Genomic DNA, 13,810 nt, shown 5'->3' on the forward strand with positions numbered 1-13,810 from the left:
ATACCTCTTAATATTTAGGAATCTTAGTTTCTTATGGTTGCTATAGTCCATTGTTTTTTATGTTTATTTTTTCCATTAATTTACTTATTTATTCATTTTTACATCCTGATTGCAGCCCCCCTTCCCACCTCCCAGTCCAATGAAAGGTTCTTAGTCCAATCTGCTTTAAACTCACCAGGAAGCCAAAGTCTGACCCTACATGCCTATTCTGCTGCCTTTGCCCCCCAAGTGCCAGGATCAACAGGGTGTGAGTCCAGACCTAGAGAGTTTGTTGGTTTAAAACTGTTCTGTGAGTGCTGATACAGTGTTGGCAGAGCCCTGTGTTCTGGAGGACCTATCTGGAGGTTTCCTGGAGGTGCTTGAGGACACTTTAGCTGTCTCTTCTTGCTTTTAATGGCGCTCAGTACTCTGTCTTGAGGCCACCACACCCCTCTGCTGTTTGTATGAATCTTGCTCTGATCAGGGTTGCATTTAGAGCCTCCATGTGTGGTGATGGCGTATTTCTCCATGCCTTCACCTTTCATTCAAGCACACAGTTAGAGTTGATTTTTGTTTGTTTGTTTGGTCGTATAAAGTGACATTAACAGGTCCCAGGATTTAAGCTGTGGAAATCCTTTCCAAGAGCTGTTATAGCATTTATATGGGCATCGACATGATTTGAAGAAGCAAAATCGTAATTACTGCCAACTTTGGTGGTTTCACTAAGCAATAAAATAAATAAATAAATAAATAAAGAGTGGCTTTCAGCCCTCAGGGTTTTGGTGACTTTTGGCAACTTGGTTTATTTGAGTTTTACTTATAAATGAACTTGGAACTTTGTGCACATTTCTAAGATTTCCTCCCTTCCAGCTTTATGAAATTAGTCTGGTTTGTATAATGTGGAGATCCTGAGGATGCCATGAAGTGAGAAGTCAGTTGCACGATGTTTCCCAGTATACACAACTCTTCAGATGGCCAACAAACAGTGTAAAGAAAGTGGATTTTCCATAGATTAGAGTGAATTTAGGATGTGTGATTGCAGGCAAGTTATCTAACGTGAACCTTTATTGGCCTGTGATGTCAGTGCTTATGTGAGGGCTAAAAGACACCCAGCACAACACTGATATGATCTTAACAATCAGTTATAACAATTATATTTTCAGTCATCTCAACCTTGGTTTTATGTTGGAGGTTGTAAGGGTTAATTTTCTATGTATTTGATGAAGCTACAGGATGCATAGCTATCTAGTTAGTTTTTGTTGCTGGGTGGTCTCTCGAAGGTGTTGGCAAAACAGAATCACACCAGAAACAACTGGCTTAATTTATTCCTTTTAGTATTTGTTCATGTGGAAATAAGAGCATATTCTCTGCGTCAGGGACTGGGTTGGGAATGTCAAAGTGTACGGCGGCTTCAACAGTCAGCACCTTACTGGTTTACGATGCCATCCCACTAGTATGAGGAACCGAGTTACATAGCTTAATGAAGACAGAGGCAGGGAAAGAACCAAACATGTACCTGAAATACATGGAAGGAAAGAGTCAGGGAAAAATGTCTGAGATTTCAAAGGCCAAGCAAAGACTCCCCCCCCAACCCCCAGCTAAAGCAGGAAGTGTGTTTGCAGGAAGTGACAAACACACTGAAAGTTTCCATGGGCCCTAAATTTAGAGTGAGGAGTCGTGAGAAACACGCCTTGTAGGGAAGGTCAGCCTCTGTTAATAAAGGTTTTATGAATCAAACTAGTTTTCTTGAGCAGTAGAGAGGTTCAGGAGTCACTGGAAGATCCGAGTAGAACCGTGGCAGGGTCAGAGGCTCCCGGGAGATTACTCTGCAGGAGTTTTAAGCGTGCCGCAGTCATATGCAGGGTATGTATTAGCAGGTAGTTAGCACAGAATAGCATGTAGGGAATCAGTACACATACTCACGTGTGAACAGAGGAACAGCATGGCTCTTCATTCCTCCCCCCACTAACTTTCACACTAGTAAATGTGAGTCAGTGTTGTTCCATAGTAAGATGTACAGACTATAATGTGCATCTGTATATTACACAAGCCCTATATGTACATTGTACATTTGCATACAATATAAAGTTAAAAAAAAAAAGAATCAACCTAAAATCAGAAGCTAAAGTACTTAAAGTAGTTGTATTTTCTGGTTACCATTTAGCTAGAACAGTTGTTACCTCAGAATTACATGTGATTTCTTAATAGAACTAGTGGCTAACTATGTTAGGAAGTGACGAGGTACGTAAAGACTCCAAGCTTCCCTCTGAACTGTGTGGGTGGCAAACTGGGCACCCACGTAGACCAATTCCCCAGCACAGAAGATTTGTTTCTTCATATCCTAGGGCTTAGTTCCTCGGCTTTACACAAGGGTGACTGCAAATAACAGCGAACAATAGTGTCAGCTTCAAAATGAGGTCACAATGACTTTATTGTGAGCCCACTGATGAGCCCAGCAGGGTAGTTATAATCCAATGGTCACGCAGACAGTCCTGATTGAATCAAGTGGGTCGCAGGACCTAACCAAAAATCATGACTGAAAAAGAACTGGTAGGGAAGGTGCTAATAAAAATGGGAGAAAGATAGGAAAGTGTGTGTGTGTGTGTGTGTGTGTGTGTGTGTGTGTGAATGTGTGCTGGGGGAGAGTATTTAGTATGCAAAGAATGAAATTATTTAAAAATAACAATTAAAAAATGAGTTGACATTGCTATAGCCAATCGTGATATGGCTTGTTACGCTAGCTGAAATAAATATAGAAATCCCATTGACGGGACAAAAGCAACTAATGATGGATGAAAGGGACTCCTCTTGTGTGTGTCTGCACAGTTCCTGGCATCACAGTCCCCTACCCCATAACAAAGCAATCTTCATTTTCATGCTTAGCGACCACCTTCTTATTTTAAGGCCAAAGGCTGCCTTTGTGGATATAAAAGCTACAGAATTATCTAGTGTTGAAGTTACTGCAAATGCTTGGTGTCTAAGGACAATTTATCTAAAGCTTTGCTTCAGGTGAAATCTGTACTGCGTCGGGGGTTAAGGTGAAGTTCATTGTAGACAATGAGCAGTCTCACCCACCTCCTGATCTGTTTGGATGGAGGTAGTTATTTTCATTAAGTTCTACAAAGTTTTGGGAAAGCTTTTTCCTTGAGGCAGCTGTTTTTTTACGAAGGTCACGTTGTGAATCAATTTAGACCATTGTGTAGAATTTATGGGGCTCCTTGGAAATGTAAAGATCCAGGAGCATTTACCTCTTGATGTAGCATATAGCTCATGGCGTGCTCTTAAAACCCTGTTTGGAAATCCAATTTTATTTCTACAGAGTGTGCCTATTGTGTTGCTTTGTTTGGAGGCTGTTGCCTTGGTTTTATTCTTGAACTTAGTGTTCGTTCCAATCATTGCGCCAGAGTAATTCCCACTTCTCGATTTCCTCCCTGTACATCCAAGTGGCAAAAAGTCTCCTTTTCATTTCCTGACAATGCCTCCTTCCTTGCCTCAAATATCTACAAAGACTCCCTGCCTGCGTTTTTACCGAGCTATATCTTTTGACCTTCAAAGTCAGTGCAGCCAACATTATACACGTCTGCCTGCCTCCCGTTGTTAGATAAGTTATATTTGTATATGTTCTTTGGACTTTTGGGCTAATTGCTGCCAAGGGTTTATTAATCACCAACTTAACTATTGATCAAGGTGAACATACAATTTCTGTATGCCATAAATAAGATCCACAAGGACCCCAGTTTGTGAAACAGGGCTAAAGCATGTACAATTTAGATAATGGCATATAATTAAATTCTTCATAATTATAACTTGCTTGCCTTACATAGATGCATTTGCTGAGGGTACAATTATAGTATACTTAACTGAAAACAATACTTATACAATTGTCCCTATTTTAGGAGATAACTTTGATCTCTACCCTGTTAGATCTCTTGACAATTACCATTTAACAACAACTAAGTCAAATAATGCGATTGCCTTATTTTCCTTTGGGTATACTATCTAATGGACGAAAGATAAAAATCAAAAATTGAGAGAACAAAAGAAAAATGTGTCCTAAAAAATGTGTCCTTAGCCATTTTTTAATCCTATTTATCTCTTTTCAAAAGAACTTGTTAGTTGTTATAGTTAAATATATATGTAATACATGTATATATACTTGTGTTGGGGATATAAGTGCCTAACACTCAATTCTAGGCTCTTATAGTAGATACTTATGAATACTAATTAATTAAAATGATTGCTTTATTCATTTTTTCTAAAGAAAATTTAAATAAATAAAAGATCCTAAATTCCTCTCCCAAATTTTTCCTACACAGCCATCCTCATTTGCTATGGTGAATATCTTGTCTCCCATAAAAAGAGATTTATTTGAGAGCAGAATGTCCTCTTGTAGGGAACATGGACTATTGAGAACTGTAGTTTAAGGCATTTTTCCCTTTGAATGTTATGAATAATTAAATCATCTGTGAGGTTTGGTATAGAAGGTTCATGAAGATCCCAAAGATGAACTCCCCTCATTAAGTCAAGGAAAGGAAATACCTCCTCCATTGCTGGTGTTAGAAGAGCACACTTCACCATGTCACCAGGCCTGGCATGAAGTCATTTCTACATGACTAGTATGTATGTTACTAAAACTTAACTGGAATTTGAAACTAACAAAAGAAACTTGTATGATTTCCTTTGATGCCGGAAAAAATAATATTATTTTTCAGTTTGCTATTATATAGGGTCCAGATTAGGGTGTTAATTAGAATGCCTATTCTATCTAATAAATCAGATAGATACAAAAGTTGTCATTTCCCTGCTCCATAGAGCAGTAATAACCTTCTGAAACAGCTATCTACCATCCTGCTGGTTCACACACAGCTGATTTAAAGTTGTACACTGTCCTACCAAGGCACTCGAATACTGTTGCCTGCTAGCGTGAGCTGTATGGGCCGTTCAACTTAGTTACATCTTTTTCTATTTTCCACAGTTATAGAGCAAAGCTTAAGCTGTCATAGCATTTAATCATTCCTGTCTTCCGTCTGCATTGTTTTCCTTTCCATGTCTTGCTTCCCTGTCCTCTTTCTGATCATGTGTTCTAATTTGGAGTTCTGGTTAAATTTGTCAGTTCAAAATTATTTTTGACTAGCTCATTGTTTGAATAGTTTCTTCTCTGAGATTGGATTCAGAGACTAGTCTTAGCTCATTGACCTCTCCCATGGTTGGTACAGGGAGCACTAAGTATCTCAGGAGCTTCTGGTCTGACCCCAGCCAGGTACACACAGTACCAGGTGTTTGCCTGCTGGGAGAGCCTCTGTGCTTTCCATGCAGCAGAAGAGTTATTCTTCACAGACAGCAGAGATGTTTGGGAACCTGGCCCTTTGCTATCAGGTGGTGATCTGTCATGTAAATAAAATGCTATAATGATGGCAAGTTGGCAAGCTAAGGCTGGGGGTACGGTAGTGAGTGAATATTACCAGGGTAAGGGTAAAGTAGTGAATGAATATTACCAGGGTAACTAACAGCTTCCTCATTATATTTGAGGTCCTCTCCACAGGAGGAAATGGTTAGCATTGCAAATGTGGCAAAGAACTCTTGTCAGAGGAGTTTCATAGGCCCAGAGGTAAATCTACCATAATTCTGCTAAATGGATACAATTCAAACTTTGCTCTAAATCCAGATCTCTAAATTCATATTTAGTTCAGTTCTCAGATCTCATTTGAAAATTCTTAGTGCAGTGGATGACAGTTAATACAGAAACACACAAGGAGCTAAAGTACAGAGGAAAAGTCATGGTAGATTTTTCATCCCTATTGGAACACTAGTATTATATTTGGTTTCCCCTCAAAAGTCAGGAAATATTGTGGAAGAGGGAGCAGAAAGATTCTAAGAGCTGGAGGTTGTCCAAGGCTGTTGTGACATTATGTCTTCTGGACATGACGGGACTGGTGCGTTTATGATCTCTCAGCAGCTATGGTTGCTTCCATCATAGAATGGGGAGGGGCTCATGAAGCCCCACCCTTGCCTGAGGAGCTATTGACAGTTGATGACCAGACATGGTAGGAGGAAGAGTCAGTTTTCATTAAGGATATCACTGCTGATTGGTCATCCATGCTAAAATGGATAGCCCCACACTCACAGATCTATGGAAAGAAAGTACTAACTGGACTCTGTGGGTTAATTGTTTAAAATGACATGAAGTTTGCAGGGGATAGTGGCTCAATTTGGTGGAAGTAGGGGGAAAAGAGACCGATGGCTATGATCAAAATATATTATATGCATGTATGGCATTGTCAGAGTCTTAATAAAAATGCATTTTTAAGCCAGGCGGTGGTGGTGCACACCTTTAATCCCAGCACTTGGGAGGCTGAGGCAGGCAGATTTCTGAGTTTGAGGCAAGCCTGGTCTACAGAGTGAGTTTCAGGATAGCCAAGGCTACACAGAGAAACTCTGTCTCGAAAAAACCTAACCAAACAAAACAAAACAAAAATGTATTTTTAAAAATTCAGAATATTTTACCTCAGAAACATTTTTGTACAAATATGTAAGTTCAGGTAATCAATGTGTTTATTGATCACACTTAATTGTTAAAATTGTTAACAATTTTAATTGTTTCTTAATATTAGCAGATAAAATATTATATGCCTTTTCTTTAATTCTTTTGTTGTGAATTACATAGTTCAAGCACACTAAATTTTCTAAAAATTTTACAGATTTTTTTTTTCTGGTGGAAAAGATGGTTATTTTGATGTCAGAAATTTCTTATACTGGTTCACTGATTAGATAGGATAGCACTGCCACACAATATTAAAAATGAAAGTGTAAAGGTATGTACACCATCCATTGAATTAGAATTAGGACAGAATTTTATATCAATAGTAATTTCTCCTGTGACAGATCCATTTAAACTAAATTTCAAGTTTCTGTTGATCATCAAATCTTGGGATATTATTAAATGAGGTTTATTTGTGGATAATCACTGGATACCTGGACAATCTCTTAGCAAAAGATGCTGACAAGCCTGTTTTTGTGTGCACATGTGGCTCCATGCAGGTAATACACATTTATATAACTTTTATTGTTATAAATAAGTTGCTATCTTGTGTTATTCACATGATCATTTTTCTTGCTTTTAGGAAATCATTAAAAGGCTTGTGAGCATTGACAGGGTTGCATTATGCACCTTTATGCATCTAACGTAAAGAATGAGCTGAATTTTCAAGGGTCAGAAGATACATTGCACTCCAACCATAAACAAATACAGGTAATGGAAAAGTGTGAGTGAGTGTAGCCTTCAGAATTTGGGGAGATGAGGACTGTGACCTTAGAGTTTAATACCCTTGGGCCTATGGAGATGCAATGAAATGTGTTGAAATTTTAGCAATGTTTATGTAGTTTTTATGGCTTTATTTATAAGTTGTACAGTTTAAAATTTGTGATATTTTCTCCTAAATATTACAAAATATAAAATTAGGATTTATTTCTTTTGAATAATGATATTTGGCTTGTGATATCAGAGAACAAATCTCATTTAATCAAAGACAGCAAACTTATTACCAAGGGCCACGTATTCAAATATGGAACTAAGTCTAACACTTCAAGAAACTGTTTTCTCAATCATTCTCTGGTTTGCAGGATTCCAGGCTTCTCAGTGGTAAGTAAAGTATTTTCCTGGCAAGCCAGGAAATCACCCCCATGTTCAGAACCTTGAAGAAAGGTACACTCACCAAATTGTATAGAAGCGCATATATGGATACATATGTTGACTTGTTCTAATATACTTGTATGATTAAGTGAATAACATTGTCCCTTTTCCATTGCTCATGTACTAATCTTGTACACTAGACTATGTCTGCAAGAATTACACAGATGCGATCAAGTCAAAAACATTAAGAGGAGATGATCACTTGGGTAATCTGACTTTGCTCTACATAACCACAAAGATCTATATGACAAGGACTCAGGAAGGGTCAGGTAGACACGGATGAAGTAATAACAGTTGCAGAAGTCAGAGAGAGGATGGAACAATGCTACATCACTCGCTTTAAAGTCAGAGGCAGAGATACACAAGACACAGCTTAGAGAATGTCTTCCAAAGCTTGGATTTTGGGTCCATGAGGCCTGGGTCAGATTTCTGACTTCCAGAATTATAAGAGAATAAAGTTGTGTAGCAAGATGGTTCAGTGGGTAAGACACTGAGAGCTAAGCCCAACACTTAAGTTCAAAACCTGGGGAAAACATGTTGGAAGAACAGACAAGCTCCTGTGGCCTCCACAGGGCCTCTGAAGGAAGCATGTATGTGTGCACACACACCCACCCACACAAATAAATACATATGTGTAAGCATAACCTTAAGTTACACTAAATGAGTTTGTGATAATCTATTTAAGAATCAATGGGACCTTTAAATACCTTGCAATAAGAGTCAGTAAAAATAACAAAAATAATTTCTGAAAGAGAAAAACTTTGGAAAGTAAAGTCAAATATTACTCTGGAAATTTTCTAATAGAAACTAGTTTTTGAGCTCAGTAACTGCTTGAGGAAGTGGCTCTGAGTCTGTCAACTAGTCTCCAGTAGCCTATATAGTTAATTAATATCTTCCTATGCCTCATGTAAATTAATCAAGCCCAAATTCAGTGACAACAGTCTTCCTTCAATATGAGTAATCTTCTGACACTATTTGTGATGTAATCACAGACTGCTGAATTACCCAAATCTTGAAAATAAAAACATTTTAAAAAAGATCTCTGTATTTGCCTAGTGCCTTATATGATAACAGCCCCACAAATGAGTGATTTAATTCCAGTGGTTTCTATATATTTTTGTTGTTGTGTTATTTTCTGTTGCAGAGAGCTCTGACTATGAACTTATATGTTAACATACAGATATTTCTTTTGCCCAACAGAAATGTAAGTAATTCATGATCTTTAAAAGTTGCCTTGTAGAACATGAAGTTTTGGCTCTAGCTCAACAGGATTATTTCAGACACTGTCTTCTGGTGGAGAGACGGTAACCATTGCTCCTCTAAGTGTGAACTAGCATTGGTGTTGGCTGGTGCCTCCACCTTCATTAACATTTGGGGAGTCTCTTCACATTGGATTTGTATGAGAGTCATATTGTTAAGTCTGGGAGATATGAAGGCATGTCCCTGTGCTATCTCATGTGACCCTTACAATAGACTCTTCTATTGCATCAGATCATCCCAATTTATCCAAAAGGGCAAATCCTACAGTCAGTAATAATCTCTGAGGGCTTTGTGAGACAGACTGCCTTTGCTTTCTGCTTGCCACCCTGCATTCCCCGGGGGCCTCCACATGAGAAAACCACAAAGGCCAAGGAGCTTTTCCACACTGTGTTATATGTGAATACGGACTTTGCAAGTGTCCTGAGGAGAGAGCACCCTCTATGACCAAATGAAAGAGAAAATAAAGGAATATTCATGAGTCATCATTCTACTCCTGGCACCTCAATAGGTCACAGGCTCTTTTCATGTCTGAGTTGCCCAGGTAGAGTCATCTTAGATCCAGAGGAATCACTCAGAGAGACAAAAACTTATGCTCTGGCTTCTAAGATGTTATTTTCTAGTTTCTTTGCTTTGTCTAACACAGAGCAGACTGTCCTGAAAGTCAAGGTCACCAAGCTAGATGCTGCTGTCTGTAGGAGAATCAAAGGAACCACTCTCATGTAGCCTTTTCTGTCTGGTCCTTAATCTGGGCATCTGGAATTCATCACAGGATTCTGATTGCCACTGCAAAGGGCAATTCTTTAAATTCTTTAATAAAGAATTAAAGGAAATTCTTTAAAACAGTATCTGAACTCTTGGACTTACATGACATTGCAGTTGAATCACTTCTGATTTCCTGCCTCTCAGTGCCCTCACAACTCCTTCTGTTTGCCAACCACTAGGTGAAACAGATCTCAAATAGGCTCGCTCTCTGTGATTTGGGTTTTTGAATCGTATTCTTTGGCTGAGAAGTTTTTTTTTTTCCACCATAAACGTTGTTGTCTTTTGCTGACTTAAAACTTTAATTGTAAAGCACATTTTAAAGTTCTTTCTCTCTCGTCACACAAGCTTGTTCCCATCAAAATGTCTTCTGTATATACCTACACAGTTTTTCCTCCTCTGCTTTTATTTTAACAAGTTCAAAATAGCTTTTTTCCTTTTATTCTGAGATGTCAATACTGCCTTGACTTTTACAAGTCACACCACATCCGTAATATGGCAGAATGAGTTTTAAAAGTTACATGGAAAATTAGCAAGTTTTCAGGTTAAAAACAGGAGGATTTAGTAAAACAACAAATGGACAAGTTGCTATTCTCTTCAGTCTGGACAATCCCAACCTCACTGCACCAAGAAATTAAAAACCAATACCAACAGCAACAACCAAGGTGCTAGAAGGCAGCTAATCGTGTGTCATGTGTTATTCACAAAGCTTTGTCACAAACTTAGCATTGTCAAAAAGGCACTACTCAATATAATGACAGCAAATTGAAATCATTATTAACGTGGAATAGCAATATGGTATTATGTGATAATTTGACTTCAGTATCAAATGATGTGAGTTCAAATCTTGACCCTTATTTTAATAGCTAGTGGCTCTGGGCAAATTGCTTCAATCTTCATTTGCAAAGGTAAGTACTACCTTCACCTAAATGCTATAAAGATAGAAATAGGTCAGTCTTCACAAAGGACCATTAGCATAGATGCTCTATAAAAACCAATTGGCTTATTTTCTTTTTGCTTACTTGCTTACCCCTTATTCTTACTGGTTACTCATAGAATAGCTTACAGTAAACGTTATTCTCTCTGTAAGCCTTTTTCATGCATGTTGCTTCTTAGTAAAACACAGATGGCCCTCCTAGGCCATCAGATGTATTAATAGAATGACTCTTATTTTATGTGAGCATATCATATGCTCTGTGTGAGGTAGAACAACACTCATCTTTAAGAATGTCACATGCACCTGTTTGGGGTGGAATCCCAGCCTCTTTACAACCATTTTCATTCAGTTTGATGAAGGTGGTCCTCATACCACATATTGACAATCACTGAAATATGGCTTGAAGCTTGACCTAGCAAGTACTCATGACATACTTGTTGAATTAAAAAAAAATAATCTCTAGATATTTGCTGCAGCTGCTGCTATTATTATGCAATAATCACTATAGAATAACAGATTCCTCAGGAGAATACTTTGAATAGACATTTTCAGTTGCCTACAGAATAAGTGAAACCTACCTCTTTCACACGCTAATAATTGATGTTCCCCTCCCTTCTGCTTCCTCCTTTCCTTTCACTGTCTACTATCTGTCTATTGATCAAACATCTATCTATCTGTCTGTCTATTATCTGTATACCTTGTAATTATAGAGAATATACAGCTGATAAGTAAATAGTTTTAATAATGGTGTTATGGAATTGGGAAAGTCAGATACACTTGGCATGATTTGTGTTATTTTGAACTATCCACTGGAGTTTAATGGGATTTGATAACTTTTATACTTTTCGTGGCAGCATCGGGTTCAGTAAGTCATTGTAACCACAGTATTGGTCATGCAGTCATTGACTCTCATCATCCCTATAACCCAAGGTGTTATTTAAAGTAATGCAAACCACTCTGTGGAAAATAGTTTTGTTGAATTGTAAGCAAGGGAATTTCATGGAGTCTTCTTGCATAGTCAAGAAGTGGATGTGTCTCACTGTTGTCAGTGCTACGATTACTTTTGGGATAACTTGTTTTCATGGTCCTTCTTTGGATAGCTAGTTCATATTCCCTTACACCAACCCACACTTACTTCTTCCTAGTACAATCCCAGTATTCTCTCAGCAAAGCACTAGTCTGGTGATAGTGAGAGACCAGATCTTGGGTTTAGACACCATCTTAGAGAACTGACCTAAGGCTGAACTGAGTTAACCAACAAGCCAACACCTAGCACTAATTTCCAGTTTACTCCCCAACAAACTGGCACCATACTTTACTCCATAACAACCATCAATCAGGAGGAAACCAGAAGTTAAGTTTATAGTTTGGCTCCCAGAACCAGCCAGTTATTTTAAAGGGCAACAAAATTCCAACATCCTTCCCCAATCAGATGTGTGCCACGTAAGAAACTCCCTTGCTTGTTTGCTTATCTGTATAAGTGCTTGTTTGAAACTGGTCTCAGGACTTCCCTTCCCATCCTGCTGCATCACAGTCAGTGGTGAGTCCAAGCTTGAGCTTGAATAAAAAGACCCAAGTGTATTTGTATCGGAATCAGCTCCTTGGTGGCCTCTTGGGGTTCATGAATGGGTACAATTCATGACTGTCTAGATTCAGTGGCATGCCAACTGAAGTCCAAAGCTTGTATGTTGGTGTGGCTTTGAAAGTAGCTCAGAAACATCAGAGCTGTGCCCTTGGTCCAAAGATCCTTCCCTGCATATAGCTGGCAATAGAGGTGCTTATCTCCCAAGAGCTACTACCCATGAACTCTGTGTTCTAATGTTATGGATTCAACCTCACACTCTGTGCACACTCGTAATTTATACATTTGTTCTTTCTACTCTCTCTACTTGAAACTCCACCTTCCAACAGGTTTTTAAAAGTCTTATTGATATAATGCAAATGTTACAACAGCAGAGATGGGGACCTGTCTACTGATATGTTCCAACTAACAAGGAAAGTGTTAGGTATTCCAAAAGTACTCATGGCATAGTTGTTGAATTACCAAAAGAACCAATAGGTATCAATCCCAATGCCATCTCTGATTGGAAGCTACCAGAATCACTTCATTTAAAATGCCCAGTCTTCTAGATTTTTTTTCTGCCTCAATTTTCAATGTGTTTATGTTTGCATGTGTAGAGGCACACTTGTGTGGGTATGGGTATGTCCAAGTTTGTTCTTTTGCATGTGGAAACCTGTGGTTGATGTGGGGTATTGTCATTGGCCATTCCTCTACTTTACTCAATGAGGCAGGGTCTCAATCAAATTCAGAGCTTGCTGAGAAGGCCAGTATTGCTAGCCAGCTTACTCAGGGACTCTTCTGTTTCTACCTTCCAGGAATGGAGACAGATTACAGATAGGTCACCATTCCTACTCAGCATTCACATGGGTGCTAAGAATTCATACATAGTTTTCACACCTGCCTTGCAAGTGCTTTAACTACAGAGCCACCTCCCCATCCTTTATTCTAAAGGTCTTAATTGTGCTTTGTTTATATCCTATAATACTCCACATAGCAGTCTCTTGTTATAACTGATTGTGTTTCCCTCCAAGCTATGCTTTCCTAATACTGAAGTAGTTTATATTAACCAATTCCCTTTGGGACTTACCAGTCCCTTTGCACTAACATTGTTAGGTGTCTAGTCTCTGTTTACTGCATGCTAATAAAACTACAGTTCTGAGCAAGCTGTTTAAAAAATTTGGTACTACTACAACTTCCCAAGATACAAAGATGACATAATTATACAAGAAATTACTCTGAAATGACACAAGACCTTCACTGTTAAACCTTCTCATGTCAGAAACCTTCATGATTTGATTTCAGTCACAATATGATACCAGTTTGCTCAACCTTGAAACTCTGGAATGCATTTCCTTTATCAACACTTCTTTGGCTTAGGAATAATTACTTTAACTGAGCTATCTCTTGCCTGAGGACTTCCAAGCTTTCTTCTCTAACATGAGGATGTTGACTAGGGCAGTCTCTCAGAGTTTCCCATTCTGTTCTCTGTTCTGGTTTGAAAGTTACTGAAATTCCAGGAAGATAGGTAAACATGCGGTATAGATGCCAATGACTTAGGAACCCCTCCTGAACTTCTCTAAAAGCTTATTTTGCCCCTTGAAAACCTAAGCAAAAAAAAAAAAAA

General features: G+C 38.5%; 1 protein-coding gene across 8 annotated transcripts in view; it reads right to left on the reverse strand.

Moving 5' to 3' along the window:
- Grik1 (glutamate ionotropic receptor kainate type subunit 1) overlaps positions 1 to 13,810 on the reverse strand; it is a 402,690-nt gene that overhangs the window by 62,034 nt on the left and 326,846 nt on the right. The gene's annotated exons all lie outside the window — the stretch shown is intronic.

This window comes from Mastomys coucha, unplaced genomic scaffold (assembly GCF_008632895.1).
Source record: "Mastomys coucha isolate ucsf_1 unplaced genomic scaffold, UCSF_Mcou_1 pScaffold12, whole genome shotgun sequence".
NCBI lineage: Eukaryota > Metazoa > Chordata > Mammalia > Rodentia > Muridae > Mastomys > Mastomys coucha.